Source organism: Rhagoletis pomonella, unplaced genomic scaffold (assembly GCF_013731165.1).
Source record: "Rhagoletis pomonella isolate Grant_MI unplaced genomic scaffold, Rhpom_1.0 Rhpom_scaffold_00002, whole genome shotgun sequence".
Classification (NCBI taxonomy): domain Eukaryota; kingdom Metazoa; phylum Arthropoda; class Insecta; order Diptera; family Tephritidae; genus Rhagoletis; species Rhagoletis pomonella.
This window is the reverse complement of record NW_023458556.1, coordinates 88015015-88021749: the sequence shown is the minus strand read 5'-3', so window position 1 is coordinate 88021749 and position 6735 is coordinate 88015015.

Genomic DNA, 6735 nt, shown 5'->3' with positions numbered 1-6735 from the left:
GGTTGCATTTTAGATTCGAGAAATATTGCTAGAAATTCATTCGCTGTAGATAGTCAAAAAGCGATTTCAGAAATTTTCTCTGCAATTCGCCTTTCGGAAATAAAAAATGTCTTTACATGCAAGGTGCCACTGCTCATGCAACTGCTTTCTGCAATTTCTCAATTTGACAGTCTTTTGAAATACATATACTGCATTGCCCGGTATGACACGCTCTTAAAACGGCAATATAACCTCTGCTATTTCCACGCTAAAAATAAAAAAATGGCGCTTTTGGAAATAATGCAATGAACCAACTAAACAGATTACCCAGCACGGCATCCGCGTATTTGTAATTGCATTTGAGAAAAAAATAATAATAGCAAATAACGTAATTTTTTCATCGGTTGTTTCATTAACACACATGGTTTCATACCGTTTTATTCACATGGCGGCGAAAAAATGACGTCACTGCAAAAAAATACTTTCTCGCACACCGTCCTAGGTGATCTTTATTCGTTCGTTCCTGAAATAATGCTGCCAATTTTTGTTCTCTTTGAACCAATACGTGCAAATATCAAAAGCGCTAGGAAGGAGAATACGCTATCAATGAAGCGATAGTGGCGATAGTACTAAAACTATCGATAGTTATTTCAAGTGACCAGACTATCGATACTATCGATAGTATCGTCGATAGTTTGACAGCTCTAGTTCTAAGCAGTATCGTTTGTAAGGTCAATAAATGAAGTACTTGTTGCCGAAACGTCTTACTCTTTTTACTTCTTAATTATATATATGCAAAATAATTCAATGAATATCATCATGCATGTGCAGGCATGGGCAGAGAACGAACACACAATGGGCTAGCTTTTCTCAATATTCATCGCAATCTGGATGTTAATGTTGACTCGGTGAACTGCATGTGACTTTTCTTTGAGTTGTGCTGAATTATATCCACAATTAAATACAATATGCTGAATACTCTAAATAAAACAATGATATTCTTGGTTGTTACGAATGACTTTACATAAAACCCGCCCTAAAGAGAAATCCTGCGGCCCTGCTATAAAGTAAAAGGTCATTGTGAGTTTATAATCAAAAAAGGTTATAATCAAAACCGGTAACATAACTGAGAAAGAATTAACAAATTTACTTAAAATTATTTCATTTCTACTCTCTGTTCCAACAACTTTGGCATTCCCAGGAAGAAAATTTCCATCGCTTAAAAATCGTGTTTACTTTTTCTTTCAAATGAAATACTATATATATATGAAGTGTACTATATTTTTTGCAATTTTTTTGAAAAAGTCCTATAAATATCTTAAAAAATGTTCGCAACCCTACCTGAGGCTGAAAAGCTTACTTTTATAATGTAAAGATGGTTTACAATATTCGTTGATTTTTCTTTATTTAATAATTTGGCACGTCTTGTCTTTTTCGCTGACACCGGAAAGAGAAAGATCAGCAAAGTTGGCTGCCCTTTCGGTACAGGACGCTTTGTCTATCTTATTTCTAAAATGACAGCTACCGGGTGATACATATAAACTTATTTTAAATATTTAAAATACAAGTAACATTACAAGATGTAACTCAAAATTCACGTTTTTGGAGATTTCATCATACAAATAATAAGCTTGATAAGGAGAAAATATTCAGCCAGACAGGAAACTAAACTTCGCCTTTCTTTCCATACCAATTGTATGAATTGATCAAACTTTGATTGCGTTTTTCCAAAAAATAATAATTTTGGAAAATTCTTTATATTATTAAACGTGCGATATGTAGAAGAATTTTTTGTATAAAGTAGAAAAGGTTTAGGTCCTATTGATCTTTAAAAAATGGTCCGTTAGATAGGCTCCACCTCATAGAAAATACTATAAACTTCCTAAATATGTAACATATTATCCTTACATTGCATCGTGTTCTTATTTTTGCATGAATACAAAATATTTACTACTTAACAATTAATGTCGAAAGTGGAAATAAAAAATTTCAAATCTAGTACGGAAAATTTGGTTTTGATCCGATTTTCGAAACGATTTACTCCTGAACCGACTTTCAGGAGTCCGAACACTTTTCTCTATATTAGAACTGTTTTATAAACCTCAAACCGCAGTGTGGACAGCAATAGTTAGTAATGTGGTTAAGTTCGATTTGAGATGGTTAATTTTTTATTGGGGATATGGTATAAGAATTTCAATAAAAAATCTTGTATCTCTTTTTAATAATATAATAATAATAATAACAGATTGGCGCTTGCACATACGTTAAGGCGTTGGCCCAATGCAGGCTTGCTTTGCACGCCTTGCTTACTTTAATTTGCTTTGATATACTTCAAAAGCCCGTTTGGCCAAATGGCGGCTTGGAACGCTGTCAAAGCAATCAGCTGTGTAGTTAAAAAGTCAAGGTCTGTTCCCTTACACTAAAAATAATTTTTCCACAAAATTCTAGAAAATTAAAAAAAAGAAATACAAAACAATCTATTCAGATTTATTTTTAAATTAATGCGAATTAATTTTTGCAATTCAAAGGAATGGTAATAGTTATACATACATATTTAAATATATGTACATTTATTAAAAAACAATAAACTAAAAAATATCGATTTTTCAAGAGACGACTGACCAGTAGTTTGACATCATAAATATCGCTAGCTTTGTGTGAAAAGTTGCTGAGTCTTCATTTTATGAAACCTCATATTTTTATATAGGAAGCAAGAGAGCAAAGTGACCTCGATAAGGCCAAAATAATACGAAATCTTTTAACAAAGATCGAATCCTTCTGATTCGTATGGAGTTTTGCTTTGCTTTAAACATGCAAAATTTTGTATTCAAAGTTCTTGTAAAATTTGTAAAAATGGACTTAGCAATTTTTCACTTTAAGCCAGCGTCATGTTAAATATAAATATGTAAACATAGAATCATTTTTATTAAACTTTGGATTACATACATTATACATATATTCTTTTTTAATTTAGTAAAATTTCTACATAAAAGTGTGCAGCAGTTTGTTTGAATTTATTTAGAACGGGAACATACCTTTTTGTGAAAAGCCTACAAAACTCTTTCAAATAAAACATTTGCCTATTTGAAACTTTGAGGCGCTTAAAGTAAGTATATGTTTTAGTATATTCCAAATTACTTTTGACAGATCTCAACGCGAAGCAAGCAAAGCAAGCCTGCATTGGGCCAGTACCTTTAGTGTTTGGCCGAGCCTCTCCTCCGATTTGTGGCATGCGCCTTGATGTCACACAAAGGGGAGGGAACCAACAGTTTTACACCGACTCCGAACGGCGATTGAATTTTTATGAGAAGCTGTTTTTCATGGCAGAAATACACTCGAAGGTTTGCCATTGCCTGCCGAGGGGCGACCGCTGTTAAGAAAAAACCTTTTTTCTATGTTTTCTTTGCGATATCGCTCTGACCAGGGCTTCAACCCAGGACCTGCTGAATGGAAGCGCGCACTGCTAACCACTACACCACAGCGGCCGCCGTCCTCTTTTTAATATTTTTATGTTAATCCCAGTGAATAAGTATGTTACGTTTTTACAAGCTTTTATTTAACTTCACTTACATGCATATATCTTCTGGAATTTCGCTATGACTTTGACTTGAAACTTTAAACTTAGCGCGAAACCTGATTACAATATAATATGAAAGTCGAATTAATCCACTATGTGGCACAGGTCTATAGATGTTTGACCGTATTATGGTACGATATGGTTCATATTTGGAATGCACAAAAGTATTTTTGATTTATTTAATTTGCAAAAACTATTCGGGCGTATTCATAGTCAAAATTAAGTTCATACTTAAAGCTACTTGCGGTTTTTTGACATTTAATGGGTTATCTGTTAAAAAGGCTACAACTAACTTTATGTACCAACTTAATTTTGCCTTTAAACGCCGTATTTTTTCACAACAATCGAGGTTTTACTTTAAAACAGCGTTGTCAAGCCCTAACCACTCGGGGCACATTTGTTTTTGTAAAAGCACTTTGGTATGCGCTGTGTGCTCTAATATACACACTCAGCACTCCGAGCGAAACAATACAAAATACACAAACAATTTTTTCTACTTCGCTTCAAATTTTTTTCTTTGCATATGCACAAGCACAAAGCAACAACACTTTCGTATGCGTTGTTGGTACATATTGGCGACAGTTATCTTTAACGTAAATTTGGTTATTGCCTTGCGTTTGATCGCAAAAAATGAATAACACTTGGAAAAATTGGTGTTTATTTTAACTTTCATATTTAAATTATGGCAAAATGAATTACATATCTTCAGTAGAGAAGTGGGAAAGTGATTTTTTTTCACTCTCAATTTCAATGGCGAAGCACAATGTATGATTTGTTTTCAAATAATCCCCCGAACAAAAAGTAAATTAGCGAATTTTTACAGTGTACTTGTACGTTTTAATAGGGCGTTTTCAATGTATTGGTGCGGGCACTTCCATTTGAAAACTTTGGGCACCGCTGCTTTAAAACATCGATGGTTGCAAGGTGTATTAAACAAGGTGTGATTGACAACTCAGTGCGGCTATCTTTACTATAATGTCAAAAAGTATAAACAAACGTATTAACCCTTAGTGATGCATGTATCTTATCAGCACTGATGCCCTAGGCTTTTATTTCGATTATAGTTTTATTTTACTTACATTACTTACATCACATATATTTTGTCAATAAAATAAAACAAATTGTTTATAAAATCGTTTTAGCAATTTTCTTGTTTTTAATTGCCCAAGTTTTATGCTTTTGTGCGTTTATTGTTATATTTCAATTTTTTATCCTAAACATTATTCGACACTTATAAAAGTATGATTTTACATTTTTTACCAATTTTATATGTGAGCCTAACTCTAACAAATTTGAAATTAAATTTTTTTCATGCGAAATAGTTTTCCATTAAAGACCTTGCTTCGAGCGGTTTTAATTTAAGCTCTTCCATACTTGCTTGCATGTTTTAATTATTTCGGTAAGCCGAAATATTTCTGTTCGCAACGTGCATTCTAAAGAGTCGTCTGTTTGAGTTTGGGCATCAACAAAGAATGTATCCTGATCGCGTACTAAATCCTCACTTGTATCAGTTATTTCGTATGGCATTGGGACTGCGCATGGGTATAAACGAGCTCGTTGGAAAGTGTTTGATTTGGACATCACTTTCCTTGAAGTGGTTTTCACAAACGCGAGATGAATCACGTAGTACAACACCACAGCTTTCTTCCCATCGCTGCCGTCTTAATTCGCAACTAGGTGGTTTAAAACATCGCACTATTTTCGTGTCCTGACTTTTATTGCATACAGCGCACCGTTCAAACGTTTTGCTCCGTTTCATCTTGGTTTCCTTACATTAAATATTTAAGCAAAGTCGAACGTAGTTACTTATTACGAAACTTAAATGTACTTACTTGCTCTTCTCGGCGGTTTATCTCTTAACAATTTCACGTTTATTAAGAAAATTTGTTGCTTGTTGTGCTTGAAAAATTGTCGTGTATTTTTTTTTTTTTTAATTCAAGATTGAAAAAAACACATTTTCAAATGGGTTAACAATTCATTTCAATTTGACATTATAGCCTGCTTCTTATGAGAGCAATGTTAAAATCAATCACACTTTGTTGAATACATTTTGGATGGTAGCAAACATCATAAAAGGTTTGTTCCACACGATCATAAAAGGTTTGTTCCACACGAGCCCGCGAGTGCCCACTGGTGCCCAAAACAGCCCAGAAAGCGTTCCTCACGATAGAAAAATGGGTAATAGAAAGCGAATACCTTCCCCTTTTGGATCGTCAATGTCTTCTTGTTCATGCCCGAAACAGCCCGGACTTTTTTCCGGGCAGAAATGTGCATGAAGTCAATTTGAAATAACAGCTGTTGCAGCTGTTGTTTGTTTAAATCCGATAGCAAATTTTATAGAATACAAAAACGGAAAATAGCACTAAAGGTTCAGAAATGTAGGTATTTGCTAATTTTATTAGCAAATATTATATTATTAATATAAGATAAATACACATAAAATCATTGTTTAGAGCTGATTTGTTGATTCAGGGCGCGAAAAGTGTTTTTTTGCGTTCCTCACGTCTAGGCACTTTTGGCACGGGTTGACACATTTTTGACACTTGTGAGAGAGTAACTTATTTTTACACTCTAATTACCGAAACAGCTCGGAAAGCGTGTGGAACAAACCTAAATTGAACCAGGGTTTGGATTCTTTAACTGTCAGATATGTATTGTACACCGAGTGCAAACTCACAACCAAAAACTCACCGAATGAAATTCAGTGAGTTTTTGGAAGAGAAGTGTACACAATTTTGAAAGTTAAAACTCATTCTCACATTTGCTGAATCGCAAAATCTCTATCATGAACGAACTACACAAGATCACGCAAGAACAAGAGAGTGAAAAAGTTGATTTTTTAGCGGGTCCTACGCTATCTTGTTTCGCTGGAAAACGAGCGAAAAGTAAACAAAGAAAAAAAACAACGAAAACCAAAATTAACCAAAATTACTGTCAGCCACTTTAAGCACACAATTTAGGTAAAATTAATCATTAAAATGCTTTAAAATGTGTTGTCATGTTGAATTAACTCTTCTTTAGTTAAATAGAAATATAAAATAGGGGTGCTTGTGATGTAAACAAACGCTCAGCTGATGAACCCGCTTTCGCAAACTTTTTTCTCAAAACATATTACAAATACATCGTCACGTTCGAGCGTGATCTTGTATTTTTGGTAAATGTATCTCTATAGGCCCGTC